At 50.2% G+C, this 19055-nt stretch overlaps 1 protein-coding gene across 4 annotated transcripts in view; it reads left to right on the forward strand.

The window, feature by feature from the left end:
- Positions 1–19055, forward strand: part of LOC140386652 (protein spinster homolog 3-like) — a 237365-nt gene that overhangs the window by 179373 nt on the left and 38937 nt on the right. The window lies entirely within an intron of this gene.

Below are 19055 nucleotides of genomic sequence, written 5' to 3' on the forward strand. Positions count from 1 at the left end.
CTCGTCTTTCCTTGAGGGGTTCTTCGGACTTGGTGGGGGTGGGGTGTAATATCCCGCACGGAGCACACAGGACAGGCTTGATGATAGTTCCCGTATGTTCTGAGGAGTATGCACTCCCCTGTTAACTACTTGGCGGGGTCTGTTGTATATAAGGTCGGCCTGGCTAGAACAGGCCTCGAGAGGCCTGACTGTGAAGTCTAACTGAGTCTTGTGTGTGTATATACATTTCTGTTGTGAATAAACCAATACTTTATTTTTACTCAACTGACTCCGTTCCCAATGAAAGCCAGGTTGCTGCATGTGTCACTAGGCATAGCTCCGAGTCGGACTAATCTAGCAGGTCCAACAACCGCCACTGGCTGCAAATAGCTAACTCAGCGCAGTCTGGGAATCAAACCTCCAGCATGGCTAGTCTGGGTGGCTTAGTAAAATCAGGCTGCACAATTAGCCAGCAGGGGAACCGCCAAACCACAGCAACACCAGACCCAAAGTGACAATACATTGGAAGAGTTTCAACATAGAGGACTGAGACATTGGTGTGATTCACTGAAAAATTGATATATTTAACCCATCCTTGTCGTAAGAAATGAGGAATGAATAACACTAATAAGCCCCGAGAAACGGCTGACTTGGATGTGAATGACATTCAAAACAAACTCTCTGTAAGGTTCCATTTCAGGGCACAGTAGGCTCCTTTGATCAATGCTTGTTTAATCTAGTGCATTAACAGAAGGTGACAATTAACTTAATTCTGACAGTCAGGTTTCCACGTGCTTAGCACTTTGTAATGCTGCCAGTATTTTTATACATGATGATGAGATTTGTTTTTGAAAAAACAAACTCAGTGAAGAGTAAATGTAAACTCTGTGAAACCTGATTGGAACATAACCTGCAAAGTCTTCAAGCGTTGAGTAACAAATGGGCCATTAAATGTGGAGCTCAAGCTGAATCGCTCTGAGAGGAAGGTAAAACTTGGACATTGACACCTACTGCTGCCAGAACTGGAATTTCTTTACCTTGCCCTCTGTCCCCACCACCCCAAAATACAACACCTCAATGTCCCACCACTCCAAAATACCACCCGCTCGACCCCAAACCAGCTCTCCCTCACCCCACCTCGATAGGGACTAGTTGTCTCCTTCTTGCCCATCAGATACAAATGAAGCCCATTCAGCCCATTGAGACTATGCAAGCTCTTTTCAAGAGCTGTCCAGTTGGCCTCACGCCTGTAATTTATTCAGTTCCCATTAGAAAGTTGCTATTGAATCCTATCAGGCAGTGCATTTCAAATCCTAAACACACACTGCGTGAACACGTTTTTCTTCAGGTTGTCTCTAGATCTTTTGCCGTTCATCTTCAATCTGTGCCCTCGCCACCCACACCAGTTTATCATCTCTTCAGCCACTGGAAACTGTTTTTACTTCTAAGCCCTTCGTGATTTTAAGCACTTCGACGAAATCCTCTCTTCACCTTCTCTGCTCTGTGGAGGGGAACCCCAGCTTCTTCAGTCTCTCCATATATCTCTAATCCCCCTCATCCCTGGGACCATTCTAGTATATCCCTTCTGCACCCTCTCCAAAGCTTAAAAAACACAATTACTCTCCCAGTGTCTGCATGGGTCTCACCTCCACAACCCAAAGATGTGCAGGGTAGGTGGATTGGCCACGCTAAATTGGCTCTTAATTGGAAACAAAAAATTGGGTGCTCTAAATTTAATTTTTAAAAACTTACATTGAACTCTCACAGCCTCAGGACATCCCAAAGCACTTTGCAATCATCAAGGTGATGTTGAAGTGTAGTCGCTGCTGTAATGCAGGAAACATGGTCATCAATGTGCAGAGACTCCGGAGATCTCCCCTGCTTTTCTTTGAGATGGTGCCATGGGCTCTTTCACATTCTCATTTTTTTTCCCTTTATTCTTTCATGGGTTGTGGGCATCGCTGGAAAGGTCAGCATTTGTTGCCCATCGCTAATTGCCCTCGACTAAGTGGCAGTTAAGAGTCAACCACATTTCTCAGGGTCTGGAGTCACATATAGGCCAGACCGAGTAAGGATGGCAGATTTCCTTCCCTAAAGGGACATTAGTGACCCAGATGGGTTTTTAACAACAATCGATTTATGGTCATCATTAGATTTTTACAGCAGCATGGTGGCACAGTGATTTGCATTGCTGCCTCACGGTGCCAAGGTCCCCGGTTCAATCCCGGCTCTGGGTCACTATCCGTGTGGAGTTTGCACATTCTCCCCATGTTAGCGTGGGTTTCGCCCCACAACCCAAAGATGTGCAGGGTAGGTGGATTGGCCACGCTAAATTGCCCCATAATTGGAAAAAATTAATTGGGTATCTCTAGATTTTTAATTCCAGATTTTTATTCCCAGTCTAATACAGGTAGGGAATATACAGTGAATATATTGATGCAGAGGCAAGAGAATAGCAAGTGAGCCACAGGTGGCATATAGCCATCAGCTTACCTTCAACTATCACTTAGGGACTGGAGAGTGTCATCGATTGTACTAGCAAGTGGAACATGCTCACTTACAACCTGCACATTGGTGCTCAGTTTGGGTTCCAACAGGGCCACTCACCTCCAGACCTCATTATAGCCTCAGTCCAAACATGGATAAAAAACTGAATTCTAGAGGTGAAGTGAGAGCGACTGCCCTTGACGCAAGGCATCATTTGACTGAATGTGGCATCAAGGAGCGCTAGCAAAACTGGAGTCAATTGGAATCAGGGAGGAAACACTGCTAGTTGAAGTCTTACATGGCACAAAGGAAGATGGTCAAATGGAGTTTAATGTAGAGAAGTTTGAGGTGATTCACTTTGGAAGGAATAACAGGAATGCAGAATATTTGGCTAATGGTAAAGTTCTTGGAAGTGTGGATGAGCAGAGGGATCTAGGTGTCCATGTACATAGATCCCTGAAAGTTGCCACCCAGGTTGATAGGGTTGTGAAGAAGGCCTATGGAGTGTTGGCCTTTATTGGTAGAGGGATTGAGTTCCGGAGTCAGGAGGTCATGTTGCAGCTGTACAAAACTCTGGTACGGCCGCATTTGGAGTATTGCGTACAGTTCTGGTCACCGCATTATAGGAAGGACGTGGAGGCTTTGGAGCGGGTGCAGAGGAGATTTACCAGGATGTTGCCTGGTATGGAGGGAAAATCTTATGAGGAAAGGCTGATGGACTTGAGGTTGTTTTCGTTGGAGAGAAGAAGGTTAAGAGGAGACTTAATAGAGGCATACAAAATGATCAGGGGGTTAGATAGGGTGGACAGTGAGAGCCTTCTCCCGCGAATGGAAATGGCTGGCACGAGGGAACATAGCTTTAAACTGAGGGGTAATAGATATAGGACAGAGGTCAGAGGTAGGTTCTTTACGCAAAGAGTAGTGAGGCCGTGGAATGCCCTACCTGCAACAGTAGTGAACTCGCCAACATTGAGGGCATTTAAAAGTTTATTGGATAAACATATGGATGATAATGGTATAGTGTAGGTTAGATGGTTTTTGTTTCGGTGCAACATCGTGGGCCGAAGGGCCTGTACTGCGCTGTATCGTTCTATGTTCTATGGTTGTGGGTGTTAGAGGTCAATCATTTTAGACCAGGATTATCAGTGCAGGAGTCCATCAGGGGGGTCTTCTCGGCCCAACCAACTTCAGCTATTTCATCAATGACTTTCCTTCTATCCTAAGGTCAGATATGGGGATGTTCACCGATGATTGTATAGTGTTCAACACCAATCAAGACTCCTCAGACACTGAAGCAATCCATGTCCAAATGCAGCAAGACCTGGAAAATATCCAGGCTAGGGCTGATAAGTAAGAAGTAATATTCATGCCATAAAAGTGCCTGGCAATGAGAAAATTTTCCAACAAAAGACAATCTAACCATCTCCTCTTAACATTCAAGCATTACCATTGCTGAATCCTCCATTATCAGTATCCTCAGGGTTGCCATTGCCCAGAAACTGAATTGGATGAACCATATTAATCCTAGAGCAAGTCAGAAGCTGGGAATCCTGCGATGGGTAACTCACCTCCTGACTCTCCAAAGCCTGTCCACCAGCTGCAAGGCACAAGTCAGGAGTGTGTGGAATCCTCTCCACTTGCCTGGGTGAGTGCAGCTCCAACACTCAAGAAACTCAGCACAACCCTAGACAAAGCAGCCCACTTGACTGGCACTCCATCCACCACCTTCAACATTCACTCCCTCCACCACCGACATATAGTAGCAGCAGAGTGTACAATCTACAAGATGCACTGCCGGAACTCACCAAAGCTCCTTCGACTTCACCTTCCAAACCCACAACCTCTACCATCTAGAAGGACAACAGAGACATGGGAACACCACCACCATCCTGACTTGGAAATATATCACTGTTCTTTCACTTTCACTGGGTCAATATCCAGGGACGAGTAATCCAGAGACCCAGGATAATGATCTGGGACTCGGGTTCAAATCCCACCATGGCAGGTGATGGAATTTAAGCTCAGTAAAATATCTGGAATTAAAAGTCTAAACGAAATGAAATGAAAATGAAAATCGCTTATTGTCACAAGTAGGCTTCAAATGAAGTTACTGTGAAAAGCCCCTAGTCGCCACATTTCGGCACCTGTTCAGGGAGGCTGTTACGGGAATTGAACCGTGCTGCTGGCCTGCCTTGGGCTGCTTTTCAAAGCCAGCGGTTTAGCCCTGTGCTAAACAACCTCAGAGACCATGAAACCATTGTCGATTGTCGTAATAACCCATCCGGTTCACTGATGTCCTTTAGGGAGGGAAATCTGCCATCCTTACCTGGTCTGGCCTACCTGTGACTCCAGATCCACAGCAATGTGGTTGACTCTTAACTGCCCCCTCAAAGGCAATTAGGGATGGGCAATAAATGCTGGCACAGTCTGCGACGCCCACATTGCATTAACGAATTAAAAAAACTCCCTCTCTAACAGCACTGTGGGTGTACCAACACCACACGGACTAAAGTTGTTCGGGAAGGCGTCTTCTCAAGGGCAATTGAGGAGCAACAAATATTGACCTTACCAGCAAAAACCATATCCTGTGAATGAAGAAAAGGAAATCCTTCCAAAAATGTGGTGCTGAGAATTGAACACAATAGTCCAACTGGAGCAGAAACAGTGTTTTATTTGGATTTATTCTAATTTCCTGGATTTTGTATAATGTCCTATATGCTTTAACTACTTTGTTCTGTCACCTTTGGGCTTTGAGCACAAACAGCCCCAGACCTGACTGTTCTTTCACTTCCTTTAAAGCTGAACCATTATAGCATGTATTGGCTCTCCAGATTTTCCCCGAATCAATCACCACACAATTGTCTAACATGAATTTAATCTTGCATGTGTCCTCCTATACCACCAGGCTATGTCCTCATGAAGTCTATTGCTATCATCCCTGGTGGTGTTTTTGTGATTCTTATTATCAGGATGGATGTTGTAGTGTTCACATAGACCACAGAAGCTAAGTTCATTAACAAAGCTAACTTTTATTTACACTACTTATTAAAGCACAACCACTTACTCTTATAGTAAGCAATAATCTAGTCATCTACAATCTACTAACACTAGTCTCTACATTATATCTATAACTGTACCCTACACTCCCTAGACCTCTCCTCTGCACTCTCCTGCCCTCTCCCAGAAGCCTGCAGGTCAGTGCTTTCTACAGTTCTGCATCCAGCTCCATCTGGTGGTTAATTATGATATGACATTAACCCTTTGTATTCTGAACATTTCACATAATGTCACAATCCCCACAGCTCTTCCCATCATTTGCAAAATTTGAAATAGTGCCCTGAATCCCTAAGTCCAAGACATTAGTGTAGCTCAGAAAGAGCTAGTAATGAACACTGGTGGGGACACCTCTGTATATTTATGTTCAGACTGAAAAACAACTATTCACCACAATTCTCTCTTAGTTATTCCTCAGCCAGTTTTGTATCTGTGTTGACGGGACTCAGTACTTGGCCCCTGCACCTCTACCCTTGTCTCTGCCTAGCGCCAGTATGAGAGGCCTGAGATTGCAGCAGGGATGGCCCCAAATACTGTGTCAGGGGAGAGGGAAGAGAGAGTCTTTCTTTGAACAAAGGAATAGATTACAAAACGACTACTTGGGAGAGAAGGGATGGATTTAGGATCAGTACTCACGTGGGGCTTCTCCGACAATGGGAAAATCTGGCTCCCAATTATCAAACAACCTAAAGCCACCACACCAGCCATAGGGAGAGGGAGATACAACACCCTGGGCGCATGCCTCCTAGTGGAGATGGCTGTCACAATTGGGCTAAGGTCTAGCAAAATGTTCTCTGCTTTCTTTCCGGAACTTTCTGAAACAATAATAATTTCTGCGCACTACTATCAATATGTAAATGAGGCAGCAACCAATGGTGAGGTGGAGATACCAGACCATTTGTCAATGCCACAAATTGTTGTCTAATTTCTGTTGCTCTGCAATTGGCCCTGTGAAGATAGCTTCTCATGGTTAACCTCTCCATGAATGAATGAATTTGCTGCAATTGCAAATTAATTGTCCCTTTTCATTGTAGGAAGTTAAGTATAGCAGCTAACAGTGTATATCAGTGTGACCAATCCTCCAGTACCAGGCCATCATTTGGTCTTTTGCCCTGGGTGTTGGGTCAGGCCTTCCCATACTGTGTTTTGTCCCTGATTTCTTCTTTTGCAGGAGACATCATTTTACACATGCACGGGCCTGGGCATGTTGTTCTTTTGGTCCTGTGCACACAGCAGCCCTGCAGTGACCCCCCCTACTGCGGTCCTGCGCATACAGCAGCCCCCCTCAAACCACCTCCCCCCACCCCGGTCCTGCGCATACAGCAGCCCCCACATCAAACCCCCTCCTCCACCCTGGTCCTGCACATGCAGTAGCCCCAGTCCCCAGCTGCTCTTACACAGGTTCAGCAGCATCCCTTCATTCAATCCCTGAGAGTTGGTCATCCTGGTCTGTGTACCCCTTTACAAATGTCATAATTATTAATGACCCAGAATCTAAGCTTGGAATATCCCTGCCCCCTCCCATCTCCACTCTCCCATGCCACCCCCCCCCCCCCCCCCCCCCCCTCACGTCACCTAATATCTCCTTATGTGGCTCAGTGTCATCTGAAGAGTCATAGATGTTTACAGCATGGACACAGGCCCATCGGCCCAGCTGGTCCATGCCACCCGGTTTCTATCACTAATTTAATCCCACTTGCCTGCATTTGGCCCATTTTCGTCTATACCCACCCTGCCCATGTAACTGTCCAACTGCTTTTTAAAGGACAAAATTGTACCCGCCTCTACCACTGCCTCTGGCAGCTCGTTCCAGATGTTCACCACCCTCTGTGTGAAAATATTTCCCCTCTGGATCCTTTTGTATCTCTCCTCTCTCACCTTAAACCTATGCCTTCTAGTTCTAGACTCCTCTACCTTTGAGAAAAGATATCTATCTTATCGATGCTCCTCATGATTTTATAGGCCTCTCAGTTCACCCCGAAGCCTCCTATGCTCCAGGGAAAAAAGTCCCAACATATCCAACCTCTCCTTATAACTCAGACCATCAAGTCCTGGGGCGGGATTCTCCCCTACCCGGCGGGGCGGGGGGTTCTGGCGTGATGGAGTGGCAGGAACCACTCCGACGTCGGTTCGCCCCAAAGGTGCTGAAGTCTCCGCACCTTTAGGGGCCAAGCCCTCACCTTGAGGGGCTAGGCCCGCGCCGGAGCGGTTTCCGCTCCACCGGCTGGCGGGAAAGGCCTTTGGAGCCACACCAGCCGGGGCCGAAAAGTCTTCGGCAGGTGACGCGGGTCCGCGCATGCGCGGGAGCGTCAGTGGCTGCTGACGTCATCCCCGCGCATGCGCGGGGGAGGGGGTTTCCTCCGCCTCCGCCATAGTGAAGACCATGGCGAAAGCAGAAGAAAATTAATGCCCCCACGGCGCAGGCCTGCCCGCCGATCGGTGGGCCCCGATTGTGGGCCAGGCCACCGTGGGGGCACCACCCGGGACCAGATCGCCCCGCGCCCCCCACCAGGACCCCGGAGCCCGCCCGCCCGCGCCGCCTTGTCCCGCCGTTCAAAAGGTGCTTTAATCCACGCTGGCGGGACAGGCATTCTAGCAGCGGGACTTCGGCCCATCGCGGGCCGGAGAATCGGCGGGGGTGGGCCCGCCGACCGGCGCGATTCCCGCCCCCGCCTAATCTCTGGTGGCAGAGACTTCGGGACATGGCGGGGGCGGGATTCACGCCAGCCCCCGGCGATTCTCCGACCCGGCGGGGGGTCGGAGAATCCCGCCCCTGGTAGCATCCTCGTAAATCTCTTCTGCATTCTTTCTAGTTTAACGATATCCTTCCTATAATAGGGTGAAAATATTAAGAAGATCGTAAAGGTGCTAGATCAATATAAGTTATTGATTGTATTAAAAGCGTGGGGTCTCATTGCTTCAGGTAGTGTAGTTGGGGATTTTTAATATGTCAGGATTTAAACTTTTAAAAAAGTTTAAAAAACTTTTCCTTCCTTCCTGTTTTTTTCCCTCTCTCAATCCTATCTTCCTTCCCTCTCTTTATTTCTCTTCTGCACATGATTTGACATTGAATTCCCCCATTCTAATTCGCCCTCTTTCTTTCTCATTTCCTCTTTGTTTCTCAATCCTAAAATCTCTTTGGTTAAGAGCCACGCTAGTCACTCCTGTGATTCCCATGGTTCCCAGGTGCTCTGGTGCTGGGTTTTCCATTTTGCGTCCGGAATCTGAGGTCGGAATCAAATCGAACGGTGACCCTGTCCCCTGAGGGGAGCAGTAACCTGACAGCCGGGTTTTCCCGGAGTGACCAGTTAGTAGCGAGAGGGTGGACCCACCGTCCAAATGAAGATGGTAGGGAGGCTCTCGAAACTAGAGGGTTGATAGGAGACCCTCCAGTAATGACACAGCAGAGAGAGAGGTGGGGAGGCGTCTCCAAGTACCAGGTGAAAAATAAATTAATAAAGGCCACAGCTGCCTGGCCCTGAGAGGCAAACCCTCCATTGGGTAAACAGCAGTTGCTGCTGTGGCCCAGTGGCCATGGTGGATGCGGGGGTGGGGTGTGTGTGGATATATTAGCTCAATGAAGCGCACCCTCCCTAACTGCTGGAGGCTGTTTAACTTGTTTTTTTCAGCCACTGTGTGGGACCTGCACGCCAATTGCAAAATTCCAGCTGGTATAAGAGAGGGGCCTTAACCGACTCCTTCATCACCTCAGTTTACTATAGCCGCCACATAATAATAATAATCTTTATTAGTGTCACAAGTAGGCTTACATTATGTAGTCACCACTGATGTATATATTAGGTGCTTTGTGGTAAGGCCCTGTACTATAGGTACGGGGGTAGTTCCCTGCCTGCTGGCTCCGCCCAGTAGGCAGAGTATAAATATGTGTGCTCCTCGTACAGCAGCCACTTCGCCAGCTGCTGTAAGAGGCCACACATCTTAGTGTAATAAAGCCTTGATTGCATCCAACTCTCGTCTTTGTGTAATTGATCGTGCATCAATTTATTACACGAAAGTTTTCAGAAGATGGATCCGCAATCAGGCAACGCCAAAAAGGACTTTGAGCATTGGCTAGCTTGTTTCGAAGCTTACATCAGGTCTGCACCAGACCCAATTCCGGAAGCTCAGATTTAGATCCTCTACACGCGGCTGAGCTCCAATGTCTTTCCACTTATCCAGGACACGCTAACCTACGAAGACGCAATGGCGCTACTGAAGGAAAACAACGTTCAGCGGACTAACACGCTCTACGCCAGACACAACCTCTCCACTCGTAGTCAACTTGCTGGTGAGTCAGTGGAAGATTTCTGGCGTGCTCTAATTCCCCTTGTCAGAGACTGTGACTGTCAGGCCGTCACACGGCCACAGAACACTTGAACATGCTCATGAGAACCGCTTTTGTTACGGGGATAGGGTCGGATTACATCCTCCAGCGCCTCTTAGAAGGGGCCACGCTCGACCTCACGGCAACCAAAAAGATAGCGCTCTCGCTGATGGTCGCTTCGCGCAACATCTGGGCCTACACCCCAGGTCGCGTGGCCCACCCCTCCTACGCATCGTGGACTCCGCAGACGGCCACCCCATCAGGGTCCCCACTCAGCCAACCCCACGCCTGTGCCGTGCGGCAGCCAACCAACCCCGGGGGCCCCGAATGTTACTTCTGTGGGCAGCCAAAACACCCCCGACAATGCTACCCGGCCTGGAGCGCCCTTTGCAAGGTGTGCGGCAAGAAGGGACACTTCGCTGCGGTGTGCCAGGCCCGCGCAGTCGCCGCTATTGTTCCGACCCCCCCCCACGTACGGCCAGTGGGCGCCGCCATCTTCCCCTCCTCGGACCACGTGCGCACCGTGGGTGCCGCCATCTTGTTCGACCCCCACCACATGCGGCCCGTGGGTGCCGCCATCTTGTCCTCCCCAGGATCATCAGGCACCGTCATCTTGTTTCCCCCATGACATGTGCGGCCCGTGAGCGCCGCCATCGTACCAGGACCCATGCCCCCCCCATCATCTGCCACCATCGACGACCAGCCGCGTCTCGCCTCGGTCTCGATTGACCAGTCCCGGTCATGCAACCTAGCAACGGCCACTACCAACGTGAAAATCGATGGGCATGAGATCTCCTGCCTGCTGGACTCCGGGAGCACCGAGAGCTTCATCCATGCCGATATGGTACGGTGCTGCTCCCTCGCGGTACACCCCGCCAACCAGAGAATCTCCCTGGCCTCCGGGTCCCACTCAGTGGCAATCCGGGGGTACTACATAGCCACTCTCACTGTCCAGGGCGTGGAGTTCAGCGGCTTCCGCCTCTACGTTCTCCCCAACCTCTGCGCTGCCTTGCTACCCGGCCTGGACTTCCAGTGCAACCTCCAGAGCCTAACATTGAAATTCGGCGAGCCCCTACCACCCCTTACTGTGTGAGGCCTCGCGACCCTAAAGGTCAACCCACCTTCCCTATTTGCAAACTTAACCCCGGATTGCAAACCCGTTGCCACCAGCAGCAGACGGTACAGCGCCCAGGGCAGGACCTTCATCAGGTCCGAAGTCCAGCGACTGTATCGGGAAGGCATCACCGAGGCCAGCAACAGCCCCTGGAGAGCCCAAGTGGCAATTGTGAAAACTGGGGAGAAACACAGAATGGTCGTGGACTACAGTCGGACCATCAATAGGTACACGCTGCTCAACGCGTACCCCCTCCCACGTATATCTGATCTGGTCAATCAGATTGCGCAGTACCGGGTCTTCTCAACTGTCAACCTAAAATCCGCCTACCACCAGCTCCCCATCCGTAAGGCGGACCGCCCATACACTGCCTTCGAGGCACATGGCCGCCTTTACCACTTTCTTAGGGTTCCCTTCAGCGTCACTAACGGGATCTCGGTCTTCCAACGGGAGATGGACCGAATGGTTGACCGGTACGGGCTGCGGGCCACTTTCCCGTACCTGGACAATGTCACCATCTGCTGCCACGATCAGCAGGACCATGACGCCAACCGTGCCAAATTTCTCCACACCGCCACTCTCCTCATCCTAACCTACAACAAGGAGAAGTGTGTGTTCAGCACAAACCGCTTAGCCATCCTCGGCTATGTGGTCCAGAACGGAGTTCTGGGGCCGAATCCCGACAGCATGCGCCCCCTCATGGAGTTCCCCCTCCCCCACTGCCACTAGGCCCTAAAACGTTGCCTGGGGTTCTTTTCTTACTACACCCAGTGGGTCCCAAATTATGCTGACAAGGCTCGCCCATTCATTCAATCCACTCTTTTTCCCCTAACGGCCGAGGCTCACCAGGCCTTCAACCATATTAAGGCTGACATCGCAAAGGCCGCGATGCACGCAGTCGACGAGACGTTACCATTTCAAGTCGAGAGCGACGCATCAGACGTCGCTCTAGCCGCCACCCTCAACCAGGCAGGCAGGCCCGTGGCATTCTTTTCACGAACCCTTCATGCCTCCGAAATTCGGCATTCCTCCATCGAAAAAGAGGCCCAAGCCATCGTTGAGGCTGTGCGGCACTGGAGGCAGGAGATTCACTCTCCTCACTGACCAACGGTCGATAGCCTTCATGTTTAACAACACACAGTGGGGCAGCTACAACTACGAGATTTTGTATTGCCCCGGTAAGCTCAACGAGCCCCCCAGATGCCCTATCCCGGGGTACATGTGCCAGCGCACAGGTGGACCGACTCCGGACTCTGCACGACAACCTTTGTCACCTGGGAGTCACACATTTGTACCACTTCATCAAGGCCCGCAATCTGCCCTACTCCGTCGAGGAAGTCAGGGCAATCACCAGAGACTGCCAGGTCTGCGCGGAGTGCAAACCGCACTTCTACCAGCCAGACCGTGCGCACCTGGTGAAGGCCTCCCGCCCCTTTGAACGCCACAGCGTGGACTTCAAAGGGCCCCTCCCCTCCACCGACCGTAACACGTACTTCCTGTGTGGTCGATGAATATTCCAGATTCCCCTTCGCCATCCCATGCCCCGACATGACGCCTGCCACCGTCATCAAAGCCCTCAACAACATCTTCGCTCTGTTTGGCTTCCCCGCCTACGTCCACAGCGACATGATGAGCTGTGTCAGTTCCTGCTCAACAAGGGTATTGCCTCGAGCAGGACGACCAGCTATAACCCCCGGGGAAACGGGCAGATGGAGAGGGAGAATGGGACGTCTGGAGGGCCGTCCAGCTGGCCCTATGGTCCAGAAATCTCCTGCTGTCAGGAGGTCCTCCCCGACGCACTGCACTCCATTCGGTCGCTCCTATGTATTGCGACTAAAGACACACCCCATGAACGTCTCTTTGCCTTCCTCAGGGAGTCCACCTCCGGGGTGTCGCTCCCAACTTGGATCGCAACTCCTGCGTAAGCACGTAGGACTCCACAAGGTGGACCCGTTGGTTGAGAGGATACAGCTACTCCACGCCAACCCGCAGTACGCCTACGTAGCGTACCCCAACGGCCGCCAAGATACTGTCTCCCTCAGGGACCTGGCACCAGCTGGTTCCACACACACACACCCCTCCGACCCAGCGCCACCCTCCCCTTCCCTGGCGCACCCCACCGCAACCCCCGCCCCATGACAATCCGTCCCCCCCCTGCCCACGCCCGAGGATGACGAGGATTTTGGCACGCTCTCGGAGTCACTGAAGACCAGACCGACACCGGAATCGCCGGTCACTGCAGCGCTCCCAACTGCAGATCGAGGTCCCAGACCGACTGAACCTGTAACTTGATCGGGACTCTTAAAAAAAAACATCATCCTTCTGTATAACTCTCCTCCAACCCCGCTGGACTCTGTACTTTAAAATGTCTGCTTGTATATAGTTCTCCACCACCCCTGTCGGACTCAATTTTTACAGGGGGTGAATGTGGTAGTCACCACTGATGTATATATTAGGTGCTTTGTGGTAAGGCCCTGTACTACAGGTACAGGGGTAGTTCCCTGCCTGCTGGCTCCGCCCAGTAGGCGGAGTATAACTATGTGTGCTCCTCGTACAGCAGCCATTTCGCCAGCTGCTGTAGGAGGCCACATATCTTAGTGTAATAAAGCCTCGATTGCATCCAACTCTCGTCTTTGTGTAATTGATCGTGCATCACACTGCAGTGAAGTTACTGTGACAATCCCCTAGTCGCCACACTCAGGCGCCTGTTCGGTACACTGAGGGAGAATTCAGAATGTCCAATTCAGCTAACAAGCATGTCTTTCGGGACTTGTGGGAGGAAACTGGAGCACCCAGAGGAAACCCATGCAGACACAGGGAGAACGTGCAGACTCCGCAAAGACAGTGACCCAAGCCGGGAATCGAACCTGAGACCCTGGCCCTGTGAAGCAACGGTGCTAACCACTGTGCTACCATGCCGACCATGTGAGTGAGTTGCCCTTCTGGCCTATCCGAAAAATGGCTTGCAGGTGGGATGGTGAAATTAAATGTCCACTAGCCTCAGTTCCTGCTTCATCGGCCTTCTGAAGATACTGCCCCCTCTTTCCCCTCGCTGTTCGCAGTGAGCACGGCCGAAAAACTGTCGGACAAGCATTTTTCCACATGATGGGTGCAGAAACAGGTTTAACGAACAGGCCAATCTCCACCCCAGCACATTCCGCGGCAAGCGGCTGGCGAGGCAACAATAACAGGAAAGTATGAGGAGATGGAGCTAAATTACACACGCTGGAAAGGAACATTTGAACCAAGGGCATTAGTGAAGAAGCATTCAGAAAAACATTGTTTAAACAGCTCAAATCAAACTGTGGCCCAGCAAAGCCGATAATATTCATTTCTTTGTCAGTGAATTTGGGGCTTGTCAACAAAAGTCACCAAAGTTATCCCAACCTCATTTAAATGTAGCTGACGGTTTACTGACTCACCTGGAGATGCCTGTGGTTTTCTAGCCGAGGTGATGACAGATGTCGAATTAATGGCAGCTTCTCTGACTCCCTGCCATCAGCTCTGAACCACAAATGTAATCTGTTGATTTTAGTTTCCGTGATATGTCAGCACAGTGCAAACAACACCTTGCAGTTTTCTACAGACCAGAGCAGATCTCACATGGCGTTGCTGTAAGGCCCATGGAACAGACGTTCTCACCTTTCACCTCACTTATTGCTGTCACGTTAACGTCGCTCCTGCATTCTGCAGGATGAACCTTTCCCATTCCGCGGAGATGGGCTTGACGGCAGTTCAAGGAGAAAAATCAGAGATTCGAGAATTGGGTCCGGCATGGGCTGGAATTCTCCATTTTGGAGACTAAAGTGTTCCTTCCTGCTGGAACTGAACCGCATGCAATTTGTGTTCCAATTGGGGGCGCAGTTCGATCCGAAATTCAAGAGATGCAAATTGGCCAGCACTCTGCCCACGTGGATTGGCAGCAATTCCCAGCCCCTTTGGCGTCAGATTTGCTGGGGCTGGAATATGCGTTAAAGAGGCTGGCAAGCTGTAGCTGCTTATACTTAGAGAGCGCTCCACCCACCCCACACTCTCAGAGAAGACTGATTTTGGTAGCCTGAAGTGGACTGATTACTCGATGCCACTGAGGAGATGGGGAATACCCTCTTCCCCAGGTTGGAGCAGAGACTCAAGCCCGCCCTCCTGAACAGCATAGAACATAGAACATAGAACAATACAGCGCAGTACAGGCCCTTCGGCCCACGATGTTGCACCAAAACAAAAGCCATCCAACCTACACTATGCCATTATCATCCATATGTTTATCCAATAAACTTTTAAATGCCCTCAATGTTGGCGAGTTCACTACTGTAGCAGGTAGGGCATTCCACGGCCTCACTACTCTTTGCGTAAAGAACCTACCTCTGACCTCTGTCCTATATCTATTACCCCTCAGTTTAAAGTTATGTCCCCTCGTGCCAGCCATATCCATCCGCGGGAGAAGGCTCTCACTGTCCACCCTATCCAACCCCCTGATCATTTTGTATGCCTCTATTAAGTCTCCTCTTAACCTTCTTCTCTCCAATGAAAACAACCTCAAGTCCATCAGCCTTTCCTCATAAGATTTTCTCTCCATACCAGGCAACATCCTGGTAAATCTCCTCTGCACCCGCTCCAAAGCCTCCACGTCCTTCCTATAATGCGGTGACCAGAACTGTACGCAATAAGTACGCAATAAGCACCTGGGAGGAGATGGCAGAGGCAGGTCAATGCTGCCAGAATCACCAGGATAACCAGCAAGCAATGCCGGAACAAGGTGATTGACCTCCTTCGGCCGGGCATCCTGGTGGGTCTGGTCCAGATTGAAGGTGATGCAGTCTGTTGCTTCGGTACATAGGGCATCCAACACAGCGCGGATGCGCCTGCGTGCGGACATTTGCGAGATCCCACACAGGTCCCCGCTTGATCCCTGGAGTGAGCCAGAGGCATAAAGGTTAAGCGCCACCATCATCTTGACAGCCACCAGGAGCTGTGTCCTCCTCCATACCCACACAGTACTAGGTGAGCCACAGGTGTGTGGTGGCATTTCTCCCACAGTTTGAAGATGTGAAAATTTGAAATGAAAATTGCTTGTCACAAGTAGGCTTCAAATGAAGTTACTGTGAAAAGCCCCTAGTCGCCACATTCCGCGCCTGTTCGGGGAGGCTGGTACGGGAATTGAACTGTGCTGCTGGCCTGCCTTGGTCTGCTTTAAAAGCCAGCTCTTTAGCCCTGTGCTAAACCAGCCCCTGATGTGCAGGTTAGGTTGGGTTATAGGGATAGGGCGAGTGTCTGGGCCTGGTTAGGGTGCTCTTTTGGAGGGTCGTTGCAGATTTGATGATATGAATGGCCTCCTTCTGTGCTGTAGGGACCTCCTTATGCATTGTGGGGATTCTATAGCAAAGAGGGAGTTGAAGAAGGAAATCATAGAATTCACAGTGCAGAAGGAGGCCATTCGGCCCATCGAGTCTGCACCGGCTCTTTGAAAGAGCCCCCTACCCAAGGCTGCAGACTCCAGAATGGGCGAAGAGAGGAAGACATAAATAATAAAACAGGAAAAACAGGACATCAGGGGAATACATCAACATAAAAGAGAGAAAAAGGAAAAGTTTGAAAGGAAAAGACTTAGCTGTGAAAACAGGGTGAAAAGGAAAATGGTGGACAGCTAGAATTAGTCAAGCCGGCAGACTGGCTATCACTTCAACCAGTGGCTGAAGTTGGTCACTGCACGGTGACTGTTAACATAGGAAGATTATATAGTAAATGTCAACATAAAATGGTGAGACATTCATTAGTTAATTCAGTTCCAGCAAGGTGTACCTTAAAGGAGGAACAAAGGTAGAGCAGTTTAGGGAGGGAATTCCAGAGCTTAGGACCCAAGGCATGGCCACCAATGGAATCAGGAATTCTCAAGAGGCCAGAATTAGAGGAGTACAGATATTTCAGAGGGTTGCAGAGCTAGAGGAGCTTACAGAGGTGGGGAAGTGTGAGGCCATAGAGGGATTTGAAAACAAGGATGAGAATTTTAAAATCGCAATATTGCCAATGCAGGTCAGTGAACACAGAGGTTACGGGTGAACGGAATTTGGTGCGAGTCAGGATACAGGCAGCAGAGCTTTAGACGAGCTGTTGGAGAGTGGACTACGGGAGGTTGAGCACTGGTTAACTGGCGGGAGGAGAATTTCTGGAGGCAGGCCTGAGGGTCAGTCTCACATGAGGAAATTGGGGGAGAAACCAGGACAGGGGAGGCCTAAATTTCCTCTAGGTCGCATCAGGAAGCTAAAAGAAATTCTATGTTCCGGCCTCCCTTATCCCCCACCCTCTTCCTGTATCTTCATCCGGCAGGAAAGTCATAACATCTCCCCCACCCCCTCAGGCCACTGTTAAAATTGCAGTCGGATCTCTATGACACCATTGGGCTTCAATCTGTATATTTAGAACAGGCTTCGGCGGTGGGGGGGTGGGTGGGTTGGGGGAGGGATGATGAGGAGGACGGTCACAGACCCAGTGAAGTTCTGCACGAATTCACCCTCATTTAGTTAACATACACCAGACTGGGAAAAGAATTCTGCACCCACTCCGCCCACCAGCAGACATGCAGTTCCACCCTGCACTGATGTGCGCCCATCGTACGTTGAACTCTGGCTAACTACCACCTCACTTGCTATCCCTCTTGCCGCCCAACTCTCAGCCAGCTCACCTCCCACTTGGGCACTCCACTCCTGACCCCTCTCGCCATCCAGTAAGTTAAAGTCCTACAGGTTTGTTTGGAATCACTAGCTTTCGGAGCGTAGCTCATCAGGTGACTCACCTGATGAAGGAGCTACACTCCGAAAGCTAGTGATTCCAAACAAACCTGTTGGATTTTAATCTGGTGTTGTAAGACTTCTTACTGTGCCCCACCCCAGTCCTCCACATCATGGCTATCCAGTAAAGTGAGGCAATGAGGGGTTGGGGGAAATGGCAAGCAGAACATGGTGAAAACAGTGTCCTTTTGGGGGTGGGTTTTGTCTGCATCATCTTTGGTGATGTCACAGCAAGCTGTAGCTGCATGTTTTTTAAAGAATTCTTTCACAGAACATGGGTGTCGTTGGCAAGGCCAGCATGTGTTGCCCATCCCTCACTCAGCTTGCTCAGCTATTTCAGAGACAGCTAAGAATCAAGAAGAGGGCAGCACGGTAGCACAAGTGGATAGCACTGTGGCTTTACAGCGCCAGGGTCCCAGGTTCGATTCCCCACTGGGTCACTGTCTGTGCGGAGTCTGCACGTTCTCTCAGTGTCTCCGTGGGTTTCCTCCAGGTGCTCCGGTTTCCTCCCACAGTCCAAAGACGTGCAGGTTAGGTCGATTGGCCAAGTTAAATTGCCCTTAGTGACCAAAAAGGTTAGGAGGGGTTATTGGGTTGCGGGGATAGGGTTGAGGTGAGGGCTCAAGTGGGTCGGTGCAGACTCGATGGGCCGGGTGCCCTTTTTCTGCACTGTATGTTCTATGTTCTATGTAACCACATTTGCTGTGGTTTGGGAGTCACAGGTAACATATTTCCTTCCATCCCTAAAGGGGCACCTGATGGGTTTTAAAACAACAAAATCAATGATGACTTCATCGTTGTCATTACTGATGCTTTCAATTCAGATTTTTATTGTTGTGGCTGGGATTTGAACCTGTGTCCCAAGGGAGTGTGTTATCCTGGGCACCTGAATTACTAGTCCAGTGACATCACCAGTCCAGCACCACCTTCCCTTGTGTGCGCTTGATGCACTATCAATTACGACAAGACAAGAGTAGAGCGTAATCGAGGCTTTATTACACAGAGATGTGTGGCCTCCTACAGCTGCTGCCGAAATGGCTGCAGTTCGGAGAGCACACACATTTATACTCTGCCTACTGGGCGGAGCCAGCAGGCAGGGATCTACCCCCGTACCTGTAGTACAGGGGCCTTACCGTAATACCCTCGTATGCAGTGCAGTATATATAATATAATACAACAGTGCTGACTACCACATTCACCCCCTGTTAAAAATGAGTCCAGCGTGGGTGGTGGAAAACTATTTACATACAGGTTGTCATTAAAATTTCAGAGAAGGTTACAAATTTAGACGGTCAGGCGCCTTGATCCGTCG

This window comes from Scyliorhinus torazame, chromosome 12 (assembly GCF_047496885.1).
Source record: "Scyliorhinus torazame isolate Kashiwa2021f chromosome 12, sScyTor2.1, whole genome shotgun sequence".
Lineage (NCBI taxonomy): Eukaryota > Metazoa > Chordata > Chondrichthyes > Carcharhiniformes > Scyliorhinidae > Scyliorhinus > Scyliorhinus torazame.